The sequence below is a fragment of the Lissotriton helveticus genome, chromosome 3_1 (assembly GCF_964261635.1).
Source record: "Lissotriton helveticus chromosome 3_1, aLisHel1.1, whole genome shotgun sequence".
NCBI lineage: Eukaryota > Metazoa > Chordata > Amphibia > Caudata > Salamandridae > Lissotriton > Lissotriton helveticus.
Window position 1 is genome coordinate 1150444257 of NC_136061.1, and position 27120 is coordinate 1150471376.

The 27120-nt window shown below is 46.2% G+C and overlaps 1 protein-coding gene across 1 annotated transcript in view; it reads right to left on the reverse strand.

Moving 5' to 3' along the window:
• LYPD6B (LY6/PLAUR domain containing 6B) overlaps nt 1-27120 on the reverse strand; it is a 286358-nt gene that overhangs the window by 125367 nt on the left and 133871 nt on the right. The window contains exon 2 of the mRNA XM_078683866.1: nt 3926-4022. The gene's annotated coding sequence lies outside the window, so the exon portion shown is untranslated. The remainder of the gene's footprint in view (nt 1-3925; nt 4023-27120) is intronic.

Sequence of the window (27120 nt, forward strand, 5' to 3'; positions counted from 1 at the left end):
CTTGGCAAAATATTTTACTCCCGCCATGGAGAGGGTACTCTGCCCGCCGCATTTGGAGGTATCCGCTGCGAATGACTCTTACATTTTTGGGATCCGCCGTCACTGCAGTTCCTGGAAATGCATTGTAAGTTTGACTGACAGCTCCGCTGGTTTAAAAAGGTATTGAAATATTAAAGCAAAGTTCACACTGGAACAAATTCCTAAGATCTATGCTAATAAAATAACAGGAGGTTTGTTCAAACGAATGCAGCAGACCAATGAAAAATGCATACGAGCAGAGCACATACCGTGTTCGACTTCATTCTATGGGTTGTGTATGTCCCTAGATTAATTATATACTGTGTAAACTTTTGTTAAATCTACTGACACAAAGTTGTGACAGACACCATTAATCACAGTTGAAAGGTAGAAAGCAAGTCCCTGTTTTGTATGTTTGTACTCACTGTCTGTTAAAGCATTCCCTCCTCAGTTTCCTTAACCCCTGAAAAACAATTAATCAACAAAGAACTTAATTCGCATGCCTGTCTTAGAAATTGCCCTCAAATTGTCTTTTCCTCATCATATTTTCGGGAAATGGGTGAACATATATGAAATATTTACGAGTAATCCAATCCAGAAAACCTGTTTGAAAAATGGCAAGAAATTATACGCACATTTGGAACGTGACAGTGACTGATGAGCTGTGCATATGATACCTTCAGTATATGTTTATCTTGACAATTGTTAATTACTTTATTTTAAGTAAGCTCGTTTTTTTCTGACAGCGACCGTTTGTATTGTGCAGTAGCCTAGCCCTGCAGGAATCACCCTTCAGCCTGACATCTTTTGTCCCCTGTGACGCGCGCACGTACTTCTACGGTTAAATAAGTTAAGAACTTACTGCTAAAATTCACATTTATTTCCAAGCAAGGTGATAACACGTCGTTTGCTGCTCTCACTCACCGGCTATTTATAGCAAGCTTCAGCTGCTGGCGAATTCCTTTGACTGCTGGGCTCCCGGGGTCTCAGCATAAAACACGGGAAAAGGCGATTACTTTATCACAGGCACTAAACCTGAAAACTCACACTGTGAATAGTGCTTTTTGAAACTAGAAGTGTGGGAAAGGGAGACCCAAATTCGGGGCAATAACGTTTGGTACAACCACTGCATAATTTGTGAAAATAAAAAAAACAAGTGTAAGGGTCTACATTTTAGTGTGAACTCCCATACCCTGCCAAATTACAGGCCTGCTGACTAATAAGGCTGACTGGTCTTGATTCTACCACAGGTGGCGTTCTTTCACCACCCTGGAACTCCCTGCCTCTATTTTTCAGGCCTTCACCGTCGCTGCCTCAATTCAAGAAGGACCTCAAGACCTGGCTATTCCGCAGCTCCCCCCCCCCCCCCCAACTCAACCTTGAGACCATTACGGGTGAGTAGTTGTGTTTTACAAGAACACTGATTGATTGGCCCCACCCATCCTGTGTCTTGATCTCACTCTTGAAGCTTCATTTTCATCCCTGCTTTCTCAATTTTTCACTGTTTTCCTCTCTTACTCTTCCTCCATCTGTCTCCCATTTTCTCTGTTGCTCTGGGCCTAATCCTGACAATGAAGAAATAAAACCCCTGGCTCCAACAATGAGTGCCAGAACCCACCACCTGCAACCACCGGCAAAGATTAAGCCCTATGTGTAAAGACAAACAGTGCCCCTTCTCTGACGCTAGGCCTTGCCTGGAGAAGGCACACACCGCTCTAAGTTAAAAAACCTCATTGTTATACAATGTAGAAAAGGCAAGCATTTATCAATGGAGAGCAGGTCAATGAGAAATGAGTTGTAAAGTGATGGTGGAAGGGGAAACACTATGAAGCAGTACATGGAACTATTAGAAGCAGAACTCTGAAGCATAGTGGGTGAATGAGAGGCTTGCTGGTGATACAACATTACCATGCTTCACAATTGACTGGTCTGGTGTCTCCAAAAGAGGACTACTGGTGATAAGGCAGGAGGTTGTTTCACCACGGTGGTGAAGTAGAATGTCAACATCTTGAAATTAGAATGGGCATGGAACCCTTACCTTCTTGGACTTTTTGTGTTACCAAATAGCGACGTGGCTGGCATGTACACCATGGCAGTGTACCTGTACAACTTGTAGAACATTATGATTTGTATAATGTGAACACTGTGAGTTAGATGGATTCTAAGCTCTTAGTCCCCTTCTGCTCTCAAATGGTTTTTGCTAAAGTGTTCCATGGCAGTTCACCTTACCACACAAGGTATCCAGTTTGTCACTGAACCTGCACTGGAGGGTGAAAAGCAGCCGGGGCACAATTCTGGCAAGGACAGTGACCTGGAAACAATTTGACGCTTCCCTGCCTGGAAAGGATTATTAAAGATCATCCTATTTCACCCAAAACATATGTCAACAAGCCAAAGAAACAACCAAATGCTGTAAACACCTTAGCTTGACATGACTAAATTCCTGATTACGATCTTGGTGGCCTGGGTTACTCCATCGTAAACGTGACGGACATCTCATCTGCCAAATTAGAATCCCTTTATATTTTATGGAACTTGTAATTTGTTGGACAGGATATTGGTCACTTATCCCATCCACCTAGATCATAATCAGGCCCTAAGGCTACACATAAACAGGGCTAGAATTGAGTCTTCAAGAATATAAGATTTTTCAGTACAAACTATAAAAATGTTTTTGGTATGGCAAAAAAGTTTCACTTGTGAAGCTGATTGTGGCAGCCTGTTTGTATTATCAGTGAATAGTAGATAGATACCTTTTTGTTTGAAATGTGTGGTAATAGTTTGTTGAACTAAATTCATAGGAAATTAGCAAAGAAGTTGCCAATTTAAAAGGCTATGCCTAGTTGGGGTTAAATATCATCCCTTTGCTTTGGAACCCACCTGGCACAGTGCAGCCCAATCTGACGCAAAGCATTGTATCTAATTACTTACCATTAAATAGGCCAGTAAGTGCAAAGCAGATTGGTGCAATAGCACGCGAGCGCCTGCACAACCCTTAATAAAGCTAGGCTGAGTCTAGCACTTAATTGAGTGCTAAAGCTCCATGACAGAATTACTTTCGGTGCTCTGGTAAACAACCAGCTGCTTGCCTTTAGATGGAGTTAAAACGGAGAACAAGATCGGAATGATCAAACGATGTTTGCGCTCAATGTTCAATACTTTGACAAGCATCTTTCTCAGAGCTGCACATCCCAACTAGGGGTCTGAAAAAATTTACATATCAACGTAACTTCACTGGCTCCCACCCCAGAACAGTATCATCTTAAAGAGCAGCTGCATCACCTATATTGCCATAAGAAATAACACCCCAACAAGCCGGCCCAGGAAACTAACCAGTTAACCGAAGCCGGCACGAGACCAGGACATTGTAGATTGGAGACCATATGACAAATCTTTCTACACACCCATGATCTGGAACAACATTTCCATTGGCATCAGAAAGGATCCTACTCTCCTCTAGTCCAGGACGAAGCTGCAGACATACTTCTTCAGGTAACACTATATCACTCATAGGACACTGATCCATGTTCAGTGCCATTAGGTTTATTGTACCAGTACATACATCTGGACAGTGCACAGAAACTTTAAAAGAATGCAGAAATTATTTGTGCTAGATGTTAGAATGGTCCAGAATGTACATGAGGCCTTCACTCTTTTGCTTTTGTGTGGTTTCTTTTTCCATGAAGTGGTCTTAATGCACTCATTCTGAAGGAAAAATTAACACTTTTTAAATAAAAAGACATGATCAGAGATAATCATGGCCTCACAAGTAACCTCTAAGTACTAGCTTGTTATCCACTTAGCCGGTTTGGGCCGACAGTCATGGTTGCTACTGTGACAGAGGTCTATGTACACACCTTTCACTTGCACATTTTCCAGGGTTTAAAAGAAATATGTTTGCTCTTACCTGGCAGTCTAAAACTGAACATCGCGCTCCTCTTTAAGCTTCTGAGACCCCTTTTCAGTGGTCAGTGGAGTTTGAGAAGTTTTCCAACAAAGAAGGTCTGTATAGAGATAAAATGAAACATAATCAATCACTGAATGGCTTTCAATAGATATATTTGCTAAAAAAAATACAGGGCAAAAAACATGTACTAGCTATTTGGAGAAGTATGCGGAGTCTGTTCTTCTCTTACCAAAGAGATTCAGTACAAACAAAATGGTCCAATTTGTGACTTCATCAAACAGTGAAACTCAGCCCGATATCCACAATATATTGAATTACAATGGACTGTAGGTGGGTATTTGTTGGTAAAATGGAAAAACGAACTAGGTTTTACTGTTCAGTAGGTCTTCTTGCAAAGCTCTTGCTCAAATATACATTATGTTGTTTATAACTGACTGATGTTCAGGAACAAAAGAATCCAATGATAGTCCTCTATTATTAATAATACAAAATGTCGTTACAGTATTACCTCTGAAGCTGCTACCTATTCCCAGGAGGTGGGAGGCCTTCTGTGTGAATTAAGATGCGCATTCAAACAATAACAATCAGTGTAACCTTGTGAAATCTACTTTTCCCAATCGTATAGTCTTCCATAGACACAAAAAGATTTTATTAAACAAGATAAAATACCAGCAGAAACCAATGGCATATATTTATGAGTTTAATAGGAAATGTAGATTGCATTTACACAGCTAGTGTCTTAGTTAAGCTATTATCGTTTGATTTTGTTTCGGCCCAAAACCAAATGTTTATTAAATCTGGTCTGAACAGGTCACATGAACTACAAACCAACAAGCAAAGAAATGCAGGATTTGCCTTAAAATCTCATTTTCTCTGTAAGAGTGATCAGAAACCAACGAGCACATTCGACAGCTGAGTTTTACATCAAAATGCAATGTTTGTTAGCAGACAGCTACCTCTCCTTCACTTTTCACCAACCACCATGTCCACAGTTCAGCCACTATGCTAGTAGGCTTATGCAAACTTAACAAATTTAGTTTCATAAATGTTCACACATATTGTGCAAAATTATGTGAAAATTCATTAAATTTAAATTTGCTGTATCTTGAGTGAAGATTAAACAGGAGGGCATATCTTATATTAAAAATTCACAAGCAATAAATACAGGCAGACTGGTTCAAGAAGTTAATGTCTCCTCCTGAGACGTTTTCTTCTCCCACAAGATATTTTCTGCTCTTATCGATAATTAAAACGAAATTGTAAGGCATTTTGTGAATTTCACAAGTGTACTGAAAATTTTCCACAAGCCTCCCTCGTAGCTCCTAATCTCGATAAAACCACTAACAGTAGCCAAAAACCTATAACCACCAGCAGCAGAATCCAAGCTGTGGCCAGAAAAGAAGTTATGTGCTGCTTTCCATCAACAGATAATCTCCTCAATCAATCAGGGATTGTAAGCGCTACTCACCCGTGAGGGTCTCTGTTGTATCTTGTTTTACATTTGTATTTATCCATTGCACTGTCTCTGTAACATGTGCGTTCCTTTTAGATTCTTCTTTACTGAAGTGTTCTTTCTCTTTGCTTGGTGGGGCAGTTGCCTGCTAGCCTGGAGAGGGACACCAGTTGATCTCTGTAGCTTAACAATAAATACTTATTATTTCTTTTATAACTCCTTGGTGATTGTAGTATTTTTTCCCCTACAACAGTCTCAAAGCGCTGAATGAGGGGGGGGTCTGCATTTCTGTTTAGCCGAAGAGCCAGGTCTTGAGGGTCTTCCTGAAGGTACTCAGGGAGGGGCGCATCTGATGTCTGCTGGTAGCTCGTTCCAGGTCTTGGATGCAATTTGAGAGACGGATCTTCCGCCTGCTCTGGCTCAGTGGATGTGCTGGGTTTCGGCCAGTGCGAGGTTGGTAGATCGGAGGTTTCTTTTGGGTACGTGGAAGTTGATCCAGTCCTCAGACCGAGTCATTCCAGCTGTTCACAGCCTGGCACAGACAGTACAGTCAGTTTAGTCATCATAAACATAACAAGCATTTGCAATGCAATAGGTCTCGCATTTACACAAGTTTGAGCTATTGACATTGCAAATGACAATGCCTTTTATTTTTGTTTTCCTTTTTAAAACATAAATAAAAGGCTTTGTCATTTACCATGCCAATAGCTTAAACACACGTAAATGCGATACCTATTGCATGCTTGTTTTTAATTTTGTTAGACAACTACATGAAGTCTTAATACAGCTTTACATTATACATTGAAAATGCAAATGTTTGATGTATGTAATGTACTGCTGTATTACGATAGTTATTTTTACATTGTAGCTTTAAAGTATTATATTGAGAGCGGAATAAAACTAAGAGGGTTGGACAGTTTATTGATTTCCCTGTAACTAAGCTTGTGTTTGGTATGAAATTACAAGTGTTCCGCTCTCTGTGCTAAAACTTCTCTCACTTCGCTCGCAACAATAAGGTTTTCCCATAAACGCCATCTCCAAATAACAGAAAAAGCACCGTGATTCTATTCAGTATCTCTTGCCATGTAAACTGAAAGCTTTTCAATTGTGCATTTCCCAATTCTGCAGGCTTTTATTTTTACATCCAATCCTGAGCCTGTTTCTGAGCTTCATAAAAGTCACATGTGCAAGGCCAGTACCAGCCTCACTGGTGACTTTAAACTCTTCTGTGGTAGACAGCACCCCAGTGATTACGTGGATGCACTCAGGGCTTTAAGTAGGCTGAGTCCTGCCTATGCACAGCACCGACAGTTCTAACAAACGCAGCCAAAGTGGACGATGCTGAAAGAGGTGCCGTAAACAAACAAGCTCAGCCAAAGCAAACGGCGCTGAAAGCGGCACCGTAAACGAACAAGCGCAGCCAAAAGCGGACGGTGCTGAAAGCGGCACCGTAAACAAATAAGCGCAACCAAAGCAGATGGAGCTGAAAGCAGTGCCGTAAACAAAAAAGCGCAGCCAAAGTAGTTGGCGCTGAAAATGAAAAGAAAAGAGTGCTTACCGTCTTTTAATGGAGAGCATGTAAAGCCGCCAGTAAAAGATCCAGTCCGGGTGGGCGGGCCAAAAGAGGACAGGGTGGTAACAAGGAGGGACTAAACAACCTCAGTTACAATCATAAGACACTGTTTAGAATACCCAATGACGCAAAAAGATGCAGACCAATTGAAATTACGGGCGGAGCCGAAACAACTTCTAAAAGTATATTGATTCCAAAAAGCACTAGCAGAGCAAGCAGCGCATGCACGCTGCAACGCTAGGTGAGACCTAATTAGCATGCTACATAAATGCCACCAATCTGTGGTAAGTAATGTACAGATTGGGCCAATGTATCTATTGCACGTAGCACTCAGATATATATATATACATGGTGCATGTGGTGTCCATAGGTAAGGGTACAAGCCTCTGGAAGGCACATATTTCTGGCATTGCTGGAGGAAAGGGGATTGTGCGGAACTCCTTATACAATCCTGCTCAAGTGGGCTGGTGTGCACAGAGTAAAGTAAACAAATTATATCTGGTCCAGGCGTGTACATGTAAGATCCAACATAAATCCTAGCTAGTAAACCACATCCAAATACATGTCCTTTGTTTTATGGTGCCCTGCTGGCACCCATGGTTATCAAGAGTATACATCAGAAAAGTAAAATATGAAAACATAGCTCCATGCCCATAATAACCCAACATGCAACACTGCCCAAGTGGGCTAAAGTTCCTTACAATTGTGTACAGATGTCAACACTAGTGAGAATAGTTCTGCACATGTGGGCTATCGTATCACACACTGGCAAGTAGGTCTAACGTAACACAAAGTAGTGCTATGTGCTACTTTGCATCAAGTTGATTTACCATGGGGGTATATGAGCATTTATATGTACCCACTGATAGATTTTAATGCATGGCTCTACCTAATAAAAGAGATAGCTAGGACTTTACGCCAAAATGTATGCCTCCATTTTTACAATCGTAACTTTGGAGAAAAGTTTTCTATTCTCCAAACGTTACTAACGTTGCATGTGTGTTGCAATGTACATACAGCACACATGAAGACTTGGAAAAGTTTAAAACATGGTCTAAGCATAATATGTTGTACTTGAAGGGTACTCTTTGAGTAAAAATCCTATACTGGACATTCAGCACACAACCCGGCACTATGATGCAAGGGTCTTTTTATAGCATAAGTCTGCCTATGGTATGCCAGCGCAGGGGAGAGGGAAATAGCGCCACATCTAGGTAGATTTGGAGCTGTTTCTCGCTCTCACTTTGACTCAACGCAGCAGAGCTACTTTGGCTGCTGCACAGCATCAAGTTTAGTAAACCTGCCCCCTTTGCTCCAGTTCTCATTTGCATTCTTCTTACAGTGTATTAATACAATTAATAAAAATGACAATTACCTGCCGCCCAAGTCATTGTTATAGCTTAGAGGGCTTGGAATAGTCTGAATTGTCACTCTTGTAGGAGAGTCAACTATCACTGGCAGCATAGCAGGGGCAAAGTGTGGTGCAAGCTGCAGTGGACTCCTGATGAGAGCCCTGGCACTCCTTTATTGACAAATTAAGCACTGCCGGTACCAATCCCATGCTCTACTCAAGCCCTCCGCCTCTAGGGGCGAGGTCCGCGCTGTGAAAACATTCCAAACCCCGTGAAGCAGAGAGATGAGCTGCGCGCTTGGCATCTCGCCTGCTTTGTGCTAGCGCCTTACCATGTTTCTTAACCTACGTTTTAGGCGCTGTTAATTTCGTATAAAGATCCATTTACTCCCAAGCGAGGAATGAATGAGCCGTATGCGTTTACTGACCGGAGTGCCAACTGGGTAACAAACAGAGCGGAGATAAAATCCCTGCTTCCCAGCTTCATCACATCGTGTGATCCTGAGCAAACGCCTTCATCTTTCCGTGTCAGCTACCAACAAATTCAGGTGCGAAGAAAAAACGCACTGAGGCTGACAATTAGACACCAGACGTTATAGATCAATAACTTCAAGGTGTTTCTTTGCTACTCACCGTTACCATCAGAGGATAGTGCTTTGTACTGACCTAGGTCAAAGTTGGCGCTTTTCAAATCTCTCACTCACATTCCCCGAGTCCCGGTCACATTATATTCACGCATACGTATTATGCAGCACTTCCAGGTACATCATAGAACTTCTTCGGTTACAATTCGAACCATAAAAGTAAAAACATTGATATATCATATATACATTACACCAATAATATCATAAACCCATAAAAAGCAAAATTAATAAATCCTAGTATACCTCAATCTCATAGCAGCTTAAAACAAGTACAATAAAAACTCACCGCCGCAGCCCGGCTTGAACAGAAAGCCAGGCAACCTGTGTTGGGACGGGGGCGGGGCCGCAAAAAGACAGGAAGCAGACGGGAGCCTACCCCGCGCTCCTGTGCTGAAGCGCTCCTGTGCCCGTCAGCCGGAAGATTTGCGTGTCAGCTAGCGGGGCTCCCATGCTCGTGGAGAGCCCCGCCTGCTGCTGAGGATGACCCGCTGCCTGCCGCTGCCTGCCGAAGGAGAGAGGGACACACGAAAAGAACTCGGTGAGTGGGGTGTGAGGGGGGGGACATGTGCGCGCGTGTGTGTGTGTGCGAGTGTGTCTGTGTGTGTGTGTGTGTTTGTGCCTGTGTGTGCGCGTGTGTCTGTGTGTATGTATGCATGTATGCATGCATGCATGCGTGTGTAAAAAGATCCGATGACTGGTGGGGGGATGTAAAGTGAAAGTAAGCAGCGCGCGTGTGTTTCAGTGTGTGTGGTGGCTGGCTGTGTGCGCACGCGTGGACGGAGGCGACGTGCGCGTTCGCGCACCCAAATCCGGCCGCTTTCAAGCTCGTAACACCCTCTTGTCCTCCTTCCCTCGTGACAGGCAACATTAGGTCTCCAGCTGTACCAGCTCGACCTAAAAATCAGTGAGACAGTCTGAAAGGCCCAAACAGCTATCCTGTCAAGCAAGATGTCTGTTACATTCTGCAGAATAAAGCTGACCCCCTGGATCCTTCGTAGTTCCAAATGAGGTTCGCCTTTAGCAGAAAGTGGCACCTGCAGCACAAAGAGGGAGAGAGGAAGGTCAGGTGTAAGCAAGTAACTCCTGCAGATTTCAACTCTGATGCAGAAACATGCAGACTTGTCATCTCACACAAGAGCTACCTGGCGTTGCTCACTGAAGTCGCTCAAATGAGATGCCAATTTGCAGTGTACAGAACTCTCTTACAAACAGCTGCGGCCGGTAATGGAAGTACCGGCCGGGCGGTGACGTGGGGAGGGGGAGGGGCAGGGTGGGGGGTATTAATGTATGGATTACAGACTGTAAGTAACAGGTAAGTAAACATAAAAATAAATAAAACGAATTTCGTTGCGCACACTGCATCGCATTTTGAGATGCATGCAAGCAACGAAATTCGGTGTATTTATTTTTATGTTTACTTACCTGTTAAAGTCCGTAATCCATACATTACTACCCCCCAACCTGTCCCTCCCTCTCCCCACGTCACTGCCCGGCCGGTACTCCCACTACCGGCCGCAGCTGCTTACAAAATGAATTCAATAAATTATTAACTACAGGTGAGCTTGAGGTCAGTTGCTATAGAGATTATTAAATGCTTCTGAGTTTGCAAATACTCTTCACTAACGTCGATGTATGAGTCCAGTTGTGAAGAGCATTTCTAGAACAAGGATTAACCCCTTCGGCGCTGATGACGGAACCGCTCCGTCATCAGCGTCGGTTGAGCTGTGCTGATGACGGAGCGGTTCCGTCACGGCCCGCCCAGCTCGATAGAACGCTCATGCGCGGCGCGAATTCCGCACCTGCGCTGAGGGTTCTATTGAGCGGGGCGGGCCGTGACGGAACCGCTCCGTCACGAGCACGGCTCAACCGAGGCTCGTGACGGAGCCGCCGAAAACCGTTAGTACTGCGGCGGAATAGCCGCCGCAGTGAAGGTGTTAACTAAGCTGTTGCCAAAACACAACGTGTTTACAAACTGTCTCGGGGGAAGGAAACACCTCTCATTGTTAGATTTGTGCACTGGTATCAAAATGAAGTTGATGCTTTCCGTATTTCTTACTTCAGGTCAAGCTTAAAGTTTCTCAATTCTTAGTATATGTAGGTTTGTTTAGCTTTGGTGGAAGGATAAAAGCATAGTTTTGTCTGACGAAAAACGTCCACAAAACTGAGAAACTACATCTTTTTAGGGGTGCTTACAGAGAGTTGTATCTCTCGGTCAGGCCATTTATTTTCAATACTTCAAAATGAACTGGGCATGGCTAGCCGTGCGGTGAGATGGCAGCTCTACTCTAAGCTCCATAGACCAACCAGCATGCAGGCTAGGATGATTGACCACATGAATTAAATAAGAACATATACATGCAGTGCAATATTTGGTGACTGCGGAGCCTCAAACCATGCTAACACCTGGCTTTTCGATCCAAAACATCTCCTCAACAGGGCACTGCTCAAGATTGGGGTGCCTGCCCAATCCTTTAGTGATCTTGTACCCCGCCAACATTCCTACGGCGATTAACATGCAACGAAATGGGACCAGTTTGGGAATTCAGTCATACCCTGATTGCCTTTGGATTTCTGGATCTTGCCAGGGTATTGACGAAACAGAAGCGGTAAGGAAACATTGCTAATCCCCAATCTATCCGCTCACCCGATACGAACTCCAGCGCCCTGCATGCGCACCCAACCCAGTGCCCTAATCAGGCCCATAATGCCACTGGATCACATTAGAACCAAGCACCAGTTGGGAAGTGATGCCCCCCACTATAAATGTGGATTCTGTTGCTAGGCCTCTGATCCCTCATGTTCCAGTGAAGGGCCAGTCACAGGCAATGCGAGCACTCTACTAACCCCACAAAATGGTGGCAACTGCCTGGGTCCAGTGCCTCTAACCTCCAGTGCTGTACAAATACAACTCTGAGGCTCTGCTCAGGGGCGGATCAGCGAGATTGAGGCCCCCTACAAGGAGCTATGTGGCAGATGGCTGGTCATTTTCCCATATCACCTGCAGCCACCTTAAAGGGCCCAGGGGCCCTGAGACAGCTCCTCTCTCTCCTGGCCACCTGAGCCCTCCAGCCCCAGCAGCCCTCTGATGCCGTTGAAAACTATGCCAACAGGAATGATTGAGGGAGATTAGCTTACACAGCAAAGGGGAGTTGATATTTGATCCTCAACTACCCAAAACCAGCCCCGCATATCAGCACCGTATACCAGCAATTATCTTCTCTCCTCTGCCCTGTGCTTGGAACATCACCCATGCTCATGCTGGGGATTGTGACTAAACAAAATGGAGGCAGCTGCATAGCCCACTGGGGCCAGTCCCCACAGCCGGTTCTGCACGCACCTTGCTCATACCTGTCTGTTCTCCACCATAGCTCATCAACTCCCTGCTAGCATCCAGTGTTAGTCTGCAGATGGCCCTCAAAGTGATGCGACAGTCAATCTAGTGATCACTAACGCCACAGGAGAATCCTATATCCGAGAACAGGCCAATCCGTGCAGGGGCCTGCGTGAGTGTCTCTCACCAAAACAGAGTTCACCTTGACGGCGGGGTGACCCAGATTGCCAGGATGTAGCGTGGGCCTTGAGCGCAATCGTCTTTAAAGATACCAGTTACACCAAGTAAATCTCAGAGCCCCTAAGGAAGATGGCGGCATAAATCGGGACTTTATTACAGTGGTAGAATCAATACAGGCCCATCCTCGCCATATCTACTTACCGTCACAGCTATATGGAACCACGATCTTCCTACAAGTGCATTATGCGGAACCCTTTGAAGGCTGGGTACACCTACACGGCTTAGTCCAACACCCCCGCAAACTGGCCTGTCGTTATATAGTCACAATATGTCAGACAACATGAAGGTAAGAGATGTCAAGGCAAACCTAAAACAATGGCAAAAATCAACACCTATTCCGGAGTCACCAGTGAAAGGAAGTCCTGAGCCCTCCTCTACCTAAGAGCCAATATTCCACAAAATAAATATGGTACACCACAGAGCGCAGAGCACTGAAACAAACATGGACCTGCTTCAGAAGAATATATATATTTTTTTATTTAAAATACTTAATTTAGACAATCAAGTCCATTAAAGTGGCAACGGCATAAAGTGTACAGATGCGACAGAAGTTCAAATAAACAGTGCCACATTAAACATCAAAATCAATTCATAAAAAAGTTACAAATCGAAGGAGCACATAACATGCGATTTTAAAAGCATCTGTCTAATGACTGAACATTTAACAGTGAGTTTGCGTGAATGCTAAAAAAACTAACCTCGCTAGATATACACATGACAGATTCCGTTAACTCTAACTTGAGGCTTAAATATCTCGACTTCAACTGATCTGCTAACATTTTTGGTGGTGCAGTAGTTTTTCACTTATAGGTTCTAATGCTGAGCATTGCTATTAATGCATTTACAGAATAAAAAAACGAATTGGTCTGAAACAGGAAATTATGGCTAAAATGCAGAATTGTCCTGTGCTCTAAAAAGTGTTCAAGTGCTACATTTTTACTAACAGCTGTGCTAAGAAATTCACCACAATCAAGATCTGAACTATAAATCCCTCAAATGACAATATAGCTGAAATTCAGCAAAGGGTAAGTGGGAAGCAATGGTAAATTCAAATAAACCCATATGAGAAAAGCAGGTTTCGCCTGGTCGCCTGCCCATTTTGTTCACCCATCAGCCAAAGTTTTACCAGCAAAGACTGAGCAAAAACAGAATGGGTTAAACAAATAATATTTAAGCAGCACACACAGAACCACAGGAGTCCGCCTCGTTAAATGCTATCCCACTCAGAGAACATAAAATGCAAAGACCTGGCAGGTCAAAGTGGCCAGAATCCGCAAAGAAGTAAAAGATCTAACAATATGAATTTCTAATGCTGAGACAAGAATAACCATGGTGGGAGACTATACAAATTCCCAAGCCAAACATCTGCAACATCTTGAACACTTCATATCCTCTCTGAAGAGAGAGCTCATGGAACAGGAAGACCGTAACCGAAGGAGCAACTTTTGGAACTGGCACTTTCTGGTTGGCTAAGGCAATGCCCCAGCCAGGCAGAACCTACCACTCCCATCAGGGGCGGGTGATTACACACACTGTATAACCTGCGCTCACCCTTGGGTAGATTGGCACTGAGCAGTCAGGCTTACCACAGAGGCAATGTGAAAAGAACTGCCACAGCGCGCACTCATGATAAATACCTTGAGCGTCACAAGAGACTTCACACGTGATGTATGTAAATGACGTTTGTATTCAACACATATAATGAACATCATGTATTTCTGGGCATAAATCACATTTGGAATTATTACTAGCGGTCCTAGGCCCAGCCGTATTCAATGACATTAATAATATACACACTTGGGAATGATCCTAATCTAATCTACACCCCACCCAGCACTCTTATGCGGTGCAACAATCTGTTTGCCCCAGGCTCACCCTTGCAATTCTTATATTTCAATATCACACAGTTATAGGGTGATCCCTCAGTGTCGCAATGATATCAGAAATGTGTACATACAAAAAAATGATAACACTTTTTAGCAGCACCGTGGACTGATGCCACATGGGGAAAAACCCATGTCAAACGTAATGCTTTTCTGGCAAGGAATCAATGTATCCGGCAAACCGTTGTCCAGTGTTGTGAATCATGGGCGGTTTCCTTACTGTCATTTCCACTGACATACACTCACTCCACACTGATATGCGGTGCAATGGGTATCAGGCAAGCCCGTACAGAAGCACTCGCACACCTAAGCACTCAGCATCCTAATATGCGGTGCAACTGATAGCCAGTAAGTCAATTGGTTACACTCTGCAGACCCTGTGGCCCCAAGCCTCCCGCCGCCCTCCGACTCACCTCGATTATCCTACACCCACAGATTGGAGATACCCCATCCTCCCCTTGTGCACTAGGCAGCATGCGGCTGAAGTCACTCTCAGTCAGGGTCCCAGGAAGCAGGTGGGGGTAGGCAACAAGGTCAATTAGTAGGCAGTCGGCTAAAGGGTTCCGGCAGCCACTCAAGACGTTCACCCACAGGATGCGGAGCAGACACGGGGCGAGGGCAATAGGCGGTCACACCCAAGTGGTCCCAAAGGCCTTTCGGCACCAACCCAGTTCTCCAGTGCACAGGAGGGGCAAGCAGTCTTTTGAGCCACTTCTGATCATTGCCATAAGCATTCCTCCACCCAGTCATTCACTCTCACCACCCAGGCCCCAGCTGGGCAATACTATCTGGCAAGATGTTGTCAGTCCTGGCTGGCCAAGTGAGGAGAGGGCAGTGGGTCCACCAGGCTGAGGGCCTAGTAACGAACAGTAGATGAATGGAGAATGAAGCAAGGGAGGCCTCTCAAAAGGAGGAGGCACCCCGTCAGGTGAACAATGATCTAAGTTGCACCCAGGCAAACCGGCACAACATTGGATGCGCGATGATGTGGGTTGAACCAGACCATTCAAGTCACACACACAATGAAGCGTTGCACAATCTGTACCTCTATAGAAAGGAGGCACAATGTCCGGTGCACGTTGATTTTGGCCACACCAGATCGCTCTGGTCACTCACACGATTGAAGAGTTGCAGATTCCGTACCTACCTGGAAATGAGGTACAACATCCAGTGCATATTGATATTGGTCACACCTGACAGTTCCGGTCACACACGAAGATGCAAGTTCAGCATAGCCTCATAAGGTAGAATGAGACACTACACACCTAGAATTTGGAATGCACCCTTCAGAGTTTCATTCCTTATTTCAGGTAAAGAACAAAATGTATCATATTAACATTCTTAAGTAAATATGCAAATGTGGAGATTATTTTCCCAAAGAAACAACAAAGCGGAGAGTCTTTCCTTCAATTTCAGTCCTTTATTCAATTTTCCTTTTTTAAAATTGCTGAAAGCCAGATAGCCAACGCGTTTCGTCCGTTACCGGACTTCTTCAGGGCTGAATAGATCGTGTCACGATCACTTTCGCATTTAACTCATACTGCTGATAGTTTATTTGATTTAATAGTGTTTGTTTTGATGTTTGTAGAAAAATAGAAGTTTCCAATAATATGTTGGTCACTTTGACATTAGTCTTATCAGGCAAATAGTAAAGCCAAATAATCGCGAAGTCCTGGGTCATAATGTGGTCGTCTGGTTGGCCCAGGACTTCGCGAGAGCACACTTCAGGGTGCCACACAGCAGCGGGTAATCAGCCCAGGCCAGCCACTATTCAGGAAGGACATGCGGTCCCTTTCAATGGCAGTAGTCCCCTTTTTGCACAACAGAGTCATCTGGCAATGTGCCCCACACAGTCCAGATTTTCCAGTCCTACGTCCCCACAAATGTATCTCATTCCTTGCTGCAGGATGGCATCAGTAGTTATACTGGAGTGTGCCTTTGAAGTTGGGGGTGGTTCAAAGGGTCTGCCTTTGAATCACACGTGTCTTCCCCTAAATTTCCATCCTGTCTGCCTTGAGGCCATGGAATGCAGCTCTTAATTTTTAGTAGGGCCACGATCTGGCTTCCGAGGCCATGTGTCAAAACATCCTCCTGCAATCTCTGCAGCCAGGCCCACAAATGGCAGAGGTCGGTCGTACCAATTAAATGCCCAGTGTTTTATAGTTGTCTCTAGGGAATGCTCATATATGCTTCCCCAACCTCTTGTGTGGACTGGGGTCAAGCACCAAGGCACATAAAGAGTTTTAGAGCATAGAAATGCTCACTTTCTAGTTGTGGCATTTCCAAGTGAATCATGACAAAGCAACCTTTACCCCAGGAAAGGGGTTGTTGCTGCCAATCCAATAATAGTAAACATCATGTGGCTGTTCCACTGCAATCCACTGTTGCTGCTTGAAGTAATATCAACCAGTTCCCCATGTTAGCTTATTAGAAGAGAAAACCTCATAGGAAGCGAAAACACAAGTGGTTATTCCTTGCTACCGGGACAGGGGAACTCACCGTGTCCCTGCCCTGTCTTTCCACTACCATTAGCATCACCCCTTAGGACGTACCCTTGAAGTATTCAGTGGAGGGATATGTCCTCTCAGGCTGGCTAGGGACTTAACCGGCCAGACTGTGTGAACAAGCAATTGCAGTGGCCTATTTCTTAATTACTTGGATCCCAGAAGTCCTCCAAATCTTCAACAAAGACTTTAAGATCAAAAGAGCCCATAGGGTACCGACTTTTAAACCAAAACACATGTCCTCTCCAAGGCCTTTGACCATTTAACCACTACACTACCAGCACAAGGAGCAAATCCCGGCACATATGAGGAAAATGTGAATTCTCAATTGGCAAGAGCACAAAATCTCCATCTATTTGGACTATGCTAGAGAAACTGTCATTCGTCGGAAAGGCTTCCTGACCCTACGGAAAAGGATCACAGAAATGGAGCTCCCATTCTCATTCTCTTGTCTCTCGAAATTCCAAATTCGGTTTATCAGTCAAATAAGGATTTTCTCTGACCCTTCAGAGTTAGAAGCCTTCCTCAAAAACAAATCAAAATCACAGATGGTCTAGGACTCCCTTCCAGGAATCACAGCAAGCCTTAGGTCAGCCTGACACCCCCAACGATGCAACCTCTCTAAAGTTGACATCACCAAATATCACCTATATATCCTTTTGCTGTCAGCTGGAACATTCTTGTTATAAGAATACTCCTAATTCCGTGTCATAGGGTCTGCTCTCTGTCAACACGATTTTACTATGCTTGTTTGGTCTACCTGACAAAGGTGATGCCTGTCTCAGGATTAGTTGTTCTACTCTCACATTCTGGATAGTTAAGAGGTATACGGAATTCAAGACAGACTTGATCTATTCAACTCTATTTTTGAGGGTCGATTACAATCACACACTATAGTCGAACATTCGGGACACAAAGCCAATCTCTAGGTCAATCACCAGGTCAGACTACAGGTTACCATGATCCTGACATGCCACCCAAAGGGATGGCTTTTCAGGCAGACAGCACATCCAATAATAGGCTGTTTGCTTTGCTAAGTACAGGGCTGACTTGTTCAACCCGCGGTATCTAGCAATCCCAAGGTCGGTCTAAAGACCATTTTAATATGGGTTTTGCATCCACAGTAGTGCTCAAGCCCCTTCCACCTCATGTAAACCTATCAACACTAGCCTGAAAGAGCATTTGTGGTCTGGAATAACTGGCACACATCTCTAATGGTACTTCCAGATATAAGCAGCACATTGGATCACCTATGTAGCTCTCTCAAATTTGCTATCTCTTTTTATCTGCCTTAAGTGACATTTCTTCGGACAATCGATCTAACATTAGCATGTAAGTGCTATGGCAATAAGTGTGGATATCCTATTTAAGTAATAGAGCCATGCACAACATATACCTTGAAGCTTTTACAGAAATCTACTAAGCCCTAAACATGTTCTTCTTTATGAAATGGTGTGTTTGAGGAGTTTGAGCCACTTCTGCCATGCGCAAAATTGTTTTACCCGCCAACAAATGAAGTTCTGGGCTAGTCAGCTGGCCTCAAGGGCTTCATTACAAGTTGTTCATTCTATAAGCATCAATCACACTATGGGTGTAAAGGAACTTTCACACTAACGTTCATTATGGCTTGGATAAATGTGCTATATAATTAAATGATGAACAGTACACAGACCAGCCCATTGCCTTTCTGTGAGAAAGCATATAAGCGAACATATGTCCAGGGCCAAGGTCATCCACCCTCAGGAGTGCTCATGGCGGCCTGCCTCTTGGTGCCCCATTAAGACTAGCCCGTTAGAGATCCCACAAGGCCTAGCTTATTGAGCCCTTACCGCTAGGTCTAAACCACACACAGGCTGTTCATCGGTTTACCCATCCCAATCCGGGATATGTGCTACATTGAGGCTTTACCTGATAATCTGTACTTCTTGCCACATGTTCGTTTTCAGGTGTACATTATACATTTGCATCTCCCAGGTACATGTACCTTCTCTGGTAATGTGTGAACTTGCGTGGTTGTTACATATCACTTGGATTCTATCTGTATTCAATATGTACTGAACTCTGATTGTATTCAAATCATTGTCGTCAAGCACAACTTATGCCGAGTTGTCCCACCAGGATCCGGTCCGATTGTGTTACACGTTTCTCTTTATTCAGTTGCATGGTTAAGATATTCAAGTCAAATGTACCACGCACAATGCCATTCCACCCTCCACTACATACACTACACACACATATACCCATCTCCACATGATTCCTTTCCCTGGCTGGCCCTCCCTGTCGGACATAATCACTATATCCGCACTCTACTATGACTTTCCCCAAGTAAAGGAGCTCTAGCTTGGTTTTGGCATCTCAAAGTTGTTTGTTACTACCCCAAAATCTATCCGATCCTCCTCCCAGTGGGATAACTGGAACTATGAGAAGTTTCCTAATGTCCAACTGAGGCCTCTGTTAGGCCCCCTAAACCAGGAAACCTACCCTTCAGGAAAACGACCAATGCCTTCACTAAAGGCTGTATCGTTGAACACCAAGGGGTTGACCCACCCAGTTACAAGAACCAAAATCCTAGACTACTGTAAAGATCTGGCAGGCGAAAAAGTACTCCTCCTAGAAGTAAAGATAAGTTTTAAAGAAGCCCTGTTAATGATGAAGGACTGGATGTCAGAAGTGACTTGTTCTGAGGCCTGCCGGAAAAAAACCGAATACTTACCCCATTCTCCAATAAATCTGGTCTAACAGAAATCGCATCAGAACATTACACCAATGGCAGATGGCTACTTACCAGACAGAACAACGCTGTACATGACCTTCATGTCATGAACATATACGCTCCCAACACAGACTTAAAAATGATACTGGATGGGATCTTATTTTCCCAATGGATCCCATTCTAGATCACACAAAGCGTTAAAATTCAGAACTCCCAGGACACACAAACAGATGCTCAATCTATGATCCTCACACCATCTCCTAGATGTTTGGAGACTACACAGCCCAAAGGGTAATCACCATACATTTTTCTCACCTCCCCACTCAAGCTTCTCCCACATTGATTTCCATGCTGCAATCTCAATGTCCATTCTTAACCTTGCCGATAAAGGAGAAAATTGAATTTGCTGTTTAAACACTGAAATCCTATAAAATGAACCAGACATTGCGGACCTAAAGAACAAATTAATTCTTCTGAGAAAACGATTACGCAATCACATCCCCTCTAATTCTTTGGGATGCGTTCAGATGTGCCATAAGAGGGAAAATCATTAAACAAATGTAAAAAAAATCACAAGATTACCGGAAGCTTACACACTCAAACAAGTCCCTACTTACTGACATCAAACAACTAAAATACACATATAATTCCATTTTCAGTAAACAGGCATATCTATGTTTGCATGCTCAAAAATACAAACACCTATTTTGCAAAAGAGCTGGCAAAACGCTTGCCCACAGTCTCAAATTCAAAAAAAATTAATAACCAAATCAAACATATTATGACCCAAGATGGTTCTCAGAAATTTAAAACCAAAGATATACTTGAGGTCTTTAAATATTTTTACGAAAAACTTTACACCCCACAAATGTCATGAGACAAAACAAAGTGCCTGATTTTTCTTAACTCCCTCCCTATAGCTTCACTCCCCGCGCTTAAACCAGCCAAAAGAAACAGAAGCGATTGTCAAGGCAATAAAATCACTTCACTCCGGGAAGGTATTAGGCCCTGCTTCATCTTCTATAAAACTTTCACACACTCTGTCATCAGGCATCTTAAAATTACCTTTGACCACTTTGGTTTCCAAGGCTAGGTATCTGTAATGACCTCCGGGGCCACGATTGTGGTGATTCCCAAAGAGGGCAAAGATCACTCTGACCCCAAAAATTTCTACTCCATCTCACTACTAAATATGGAAGCTCAAATATTTGCCAAAATTCTAGCCAAAAGATTAGAAAATTGCATCCCCAAACTTATCCACAACTTCCAAACAGGCTTCGATCAAAGGATGTATTGCCAGAGACAACTTTCGCACATTCTTCCATATTACAAAAAAGGACTACTTTTCCCCAGTCCTGACAGTGGCGTTTACACTCGAAGCAGAGAAGGCCTTGAGTAAGTACTCCTGACCATTCCTTCATGCAGTCCTTGAGTCCCATAACCTCAGTACCTTATTTATTATTATGGGTAAGGCCCTTTATGCTAAACCCAAAGAGAATATAAAAATAAACTGCACCACCTCCACATCTTTCGACCTACACCAGGGTACAGGACAGGGTTGCCTTCTCTTCGCCCATTCTTTTTTCTATGCGCTATTGACCCCTTACTGAGACTATTTAACACTGCCCCTGAAATTAGGGTACTTCAATTCAGCTCTAAATTATACAAAACCACATCAAATGCGAATAACATCCTATTTTTTTCAAAAGACATTGAAAATGCAGTCCTGAGTATCACCAATATCAGCTATGAGTTTTTAGAGGTCTCTGTATAAATTTTAAACAAGGACAAAACTGAGGTTTTTTCTCTGAACCCATTATCCTTCCCCTCATATTTAGGCAACTCAGGATTCAAGTGGCAGCCCAAATGCCTTAAGTTTCTGGGGATTTGGTTTTACAATGACCTAGTTGAAAGACTACAATACAAAGAATCCCAGACAATCACCAAAGTTCAAGACCTGCTTGCATTCTGGTCCCTAAACACATCTCAAGGTGGGAAGGCTTCAAACTCTCAAGATGATGATCACACCAATAGTGAACTTTTTGTCATCCATGATAACCCCTCCTTTTTCCAGGAATTGATAACATAACTTCAACAATTCTTTGAAAGGATAATAGAGCGAGGAACTCATATAAGTGACTTAGAAAGAGCTTCCCTCAGGGAACCTGTAACAGGATTCTCTACCAATCAGTCTTTCTGGCAGCACAGAGTGCATTTTGGCTAATCCCACGCATATCCAATACCCAGCTCTGGATGGAGATAGAATGTGACATATTATCTCCCTTAAGCATAGCCTCCTTCATTAAAATGTTGAGGTTTAAACCCCCTCAATCCCATCGGATACTTACTGATACTGCGAAAGCATTAAAACTGCTAGACAAGCATATGCCGGAATCTATTCATAACTCCAGATTGGCATTACTATGGCATAATTCTAAAATCAATACAGAAATCACTGCTAATATTGCCCAATTCAGGGCCTTTAAAGGCAGCAGGCTAATCCAGGACCTATACAATAACAACAATGACCCACTCCCCTTTTCAGAATTTGCAAAAACACATCACCTCCCTAACTTACACATATTCAACTTCCTAAAGAGCAAAGTAAAATTATCCAAGCTCAACTATACCAAACACTCAACCCTATCTGATCAACTTGCTGCATTGCAATATTCAAGTCATATTGCCTCAAAAATCCACAAAACCTTATCTGACTCTCACCCACCACAAAAATCGATACAACACTCAAAATGAGCCAACCATTTCAATACTGATGTGTTTGACTACATCACTGAAGAACGCTAGCAAAAGATCAGCCAATTCTCCCTGTGCAACCAAATCATACCCTCTCTTCTTTAATCCAGATTATTTACTCAAAATCTCCTGCACTGGGGCGTGGCCAAGCAGCATGGCTGACAGGATGTGAGCTCTGCCAGCTCCCGTCCGTCGGACCCCGTAATCCTTTAAGAAGATCCTGCTCAGGCATCTACGGGGCCGAGAAGTGGGTCAGGCGATCCCCTCAGTCTGCAGGGTCGATCTGCAGTTTGAAAAATTACGGCGCCGGTGGAACCGCCGGCTGTGAGGCCCAGACAGCACTGCCCCGCCCGTCTTTCTACGCGAAGCCGGGGATCGGGGCCTGGACGCTCCTGAGCACGGACCCTGGTGCGGAGCTCCTGCCGGTGGCCCGCGGGAGCCCTGGAGTCAGTGAGGTCCCTCAGCGACGGTCTCCCCGGCTGGCGGACTCCAGCTGCTTGGGGGTGAGGAGGGAGGCTGGTGGGGGCCAGTGGCGGCTGATTCTGTGACTGCTGAGCCGCGTTCCGGATCCGGACCTCTACCTGGGCCCCCCACGCGCCCATGGATATTGATATTTGAGGCGCTGCCCAGCGGAGGCCCCATCTGATCACCGCGGGGGCCGGGTACACTAGAGCGACCCCCAGCCGATGTAATTGACGGCAGCTGCCTGCCGCGTGGAGTTCAAATCTGCGGCCTGCACCGGTCGGGTGCGGAGGGCCCGGCCTTTGTCGTGGGTGGTCCACGCACTCCCTGGGATGCATCGGCGGCCTGTTCGTGGGCCTGGAGTTTCCGGACCCCCCGGGGAGAGCTATCCTTGCTCCTGTGGGCCCTCTGGCCCGGAACTTGACGGTGCCGGCTGTGGTTGCGGGGGGGGGGCACCCAGACTCTGCCTGCCGTGCTCGGGCCCTGCTCTGCCCGCAGCATGGTGGAACCTACTGTGGGGCGGTCCTGAGGAGGAGACCCATACCGCCTGTGGCGTGTCCCCGGGATTGGCTTTGAGGGGCCCTGTTCTGCGGTGTTGACCCCCTCGCTGTGCTGGAGGGTAAGGAGTATTGGAAGGAGCCCTGTGAGCGATTACCTCGGGCGCAACCCATTGCGGGGGGGTCCTGCAGCATAGCGGAGCTACATTATTATAGTCCCCCGGACACTGTATGAGCCTTCGTGAGCCCTGAATCCCTCACTGTGCCTTCGTTGTGATTCGGCGTTGGAGCTTGTGCCTGGGGCCGTGGGGGGAGCGGTGGATCTCGCACCTCACAGCCGCCCTTGGTGGGGTAGAAGTGTATACAGGGACTGAGCCCTGGCCCTTACCGCCCTCGGGAATCTGACTGGACGGGTGCGATTTGGGCTGAACAGTGGAGTGGGATGCCTCTGTGTCCGGGAGCAGGACTACTATTGTGTGATTGCGGGACATTGGGCCCCAGTTCGGCAGACCTGTTGGCGAGCTCCATTGTGCTGTGGGGACTTCGGCCATGCGTAAAGACAGAATGTCTCTCTCTACCCAGCCCAACACCATAACGCAATACACCACCCAGAGGCTGCCATCCCAGTGGATCACCCACCAATCTGGCCAGGAAGACGGTGCGGAAGCCCCCGGTGAGCCCTCCCGGGGGGAGCTCCTGAAGACAATTCAGGGCTCCCACACGGCGCTGGAGAGGCAGATTGAAACTGTGTCCATTAATGTCAACCTATTGCGCACAGACCTCCGGAAGGTGGCGGACAAGGTCTCGGACGCTAAGGGCAACATAGCACAGTTGCAGGGCGAGGTGGCTTCCCTCAAGAAGGCGGTGACCCAGCTCACGGCCACCACGGATGCCCTAGAGCGAAGGGCTGAGGACGCGGAGGGACGGGCTCGTCGGAGTAACATCAGGGTCTTTGGCGTGCTGGAGCGGACGGAGGCGGGGAATGCCGAGCGTTTCCTTGAAAACTGGATTCATACGCAGGTGTGTCCCCGCGGCCTGTCTGATGTCTTTGTGATCGAGCGGGCTCATCGGGCGTTGGTCCCGCCGCCGCGCCCCGGCGCTCCGCCGCGAGCCATCATAGCAAAGATATTGAATTATCGAGACAGGGACTGCATCCTGCAGGCGGAGAGGGAGTCAGCGAATCGTACCATCGAAAATAGCAAGATCTCCATATACCCGGATTATACCCAGCAGGTCCAGGAGCCGGGGAAGTCCTTTCAGGTGGTCAAGCAGTTGCGACGCGAAATGCAACTGCAGTACATGCTACTATATCTGGCTAGGCTCAAGGTGATTACCTAGGGGAAGGTGCATTTCTTTGACTCCCCAGGGGAGGTCTGGGAGTGGCTGGAGATCCGAGTAGATGAACTTCTGCCAGGTTAATGTGGTGGCCCCCGGGAGAGTGGGGGACCCGCCCTCCACGGAAGCGCCCTAACAGGCGGCGGCGCCACTCAGAGACCTCCGTGTATGAGGAGCACCATAGAGTCACGGTGGGAGCCGATGGGGCTCTGCTCTTAGCGCAGTCGGATGCTGAAGATGGCTCGGGGCCTCGAAACCCCACGGGTCGGACGATATCCTGGTACCAGACACACTGCAGACTACGGCACGGGAAATGGCTCTCACCGCTCCGGTGATCTCAGAGACCGGGGACTGAGTGGCCTGCAGAGTCGGTACCACCTTGAGGGGACTTTCTGGATTGCATGTGATGTATATTGATCTTTTGGGGGCCGTTGGTACTGTGTTAATGTTACATGATTCAGTAATGCCCGTAAAACTAATTCCCTCGAGGGGGTGGGGACGGGTGGTCCTTCAATCCCCACTGGGAGCGTTTGTGTGGGGGGAGCGGGGTTGTGTAGATGGCGATAGGCTTGTGTGGAACTTCACCTCTTATTTGAGCCTGGTGCTCTGTGTTAGGATTGTGGGTCGTGATGGGGGCTGGGGGGGGGGGAGTTCAGTTCATTTTATTGTTTGTTTTTGGTGGGTGATTGAAGTGTGGGTGGATGGGGTGGCTGTGTACGTCCTGGCACCAGCAGGGGGAGGACAGATTGGCGTGTTTGGTTGTTGCCGATATCATGCTCGTGGGTGGAGGAATATTGCTCGTGGGAGGGGGGAAGGGGGGTCATTGGGGGGGTTTGTTACAGGCATCAGTTGTATTACAGTGCGGGCACGAAATGGGAGGACAACAGGATGTGATGATGGGGCCCTAGTGGGGCCTGGCGACTGGTCATGGGTTATACGTTTTTAACGTGAAATGTGAGGGGGCTGGGCACATGCGTTAAACGGCATAGAACCCTTTCATTCCTCCGTAGACACGGAGTCACCATTGCATGCCTTCAGACTCACTTAGATGATGAGGGTGCCCGTAAATTGGGGAGAAAGTGGCGAGGCCAATTGTTTCACTCTTTCTTCTCCTCCTATGCCAGGGGGGTACTTATTTGGGTAGCGCCCGGGGTCCCCTTTGCCATACAGTACATTGAGGCGGATATACAAGGCAGATACTTGCTTTTGAGGGCAAAACTTGATGGGAGAGACCTCACGCTTTTGAATTCCTATGCTCCTAATGTAGATGACCCTGGTTTCTTCCTAACACTTCAGGAGGTGCTGGTCCCAGATCTGGAGACCCCTCTGTCTCCAGATCGGTCGGGGATTTTAATTGCGTCCTGGATCCCATAATGGATCATCACCCTCTCCGCGCGGGCTACGAAGCCGCGCATGACGAAGCAGCTCGGCGAGGTAATGGGGAACCTAGGGGTGATGGATATATGGCGCCAGCGACACCCGAACCTGAAGATTTATACATGTTTCTCTCCCACTCATAACACACACAGCAGGCTGGACAGGATTTTAGTCGCCAATGTTGACGCTTCCATCTCGCTGGAGATCACACATCAGGCTCGTTTTCTGTCTGACCACTCCCCAGTGACGTGCACGGTGACCTGGCGGATGCCGGGGGATCTCTTACAGGATCCGATAGCGAGGGACTCGGTCCAAAATGCACTCTACAGTTACCTAGAGTTGAACTGGCAGGAGGGGTCCATTGCCTATACCACCAAGTGGGATGCCCTGAAGGCGGTCATAAGGGGTGAGTGTATGGGCCTCACTTATGGGGTCAGGAAGCAGCTTCTCCGGGAACTGCGGGATGCTGATGGTGACTTGTTGCACCAGCAAACGTTGCTGGACCCGGATGAGGCACAGCAGGAGGCGGAACGGGCGGCCCGAGCCTGTGTACATGACATCCTAGATCGGCTCGATAAGTACACTTTAGGCCAATTTAGACAGCGGCTTCATAGGGAGGGTGATAAGGAGGGTCGGATGCTGGTTTGGGTTTTATGGCGGGAATTGGCCCCAGAGAGGATAGTGGCGCTGAGGGATGTAGCGGGGCGCATGGTGCACTCTGAAGGGGCCATAATCCGGGTCCTCCAGTCCCATTTGAAAACAGTGTATGCAGCCGACCCCACTGTTTCTGAAAACTCATACCTGCCGTACTTGCAGGATTTAGACTTGCAGTCCCTGTCTAGGGACGAAATGGAGGACTTGGATGCAGCATTGACTTTGGGGGAGGTGCGGGTGGCTATGGCCGGTCTCCCGAGAGCCAAGGCTCTGGGGAGTGATGGTGTTCCCCCGGAATTTTATCAAGCATACGCTGACACCTTTGCCCCTAGCCTGTTGCAGGTGTATGTCGAGGCGTTTGAGAGTGGTGTTCTGCCGCCTACCATGAACCAGGGCGAGAGATGTATGATTTTAAAACCGGGGG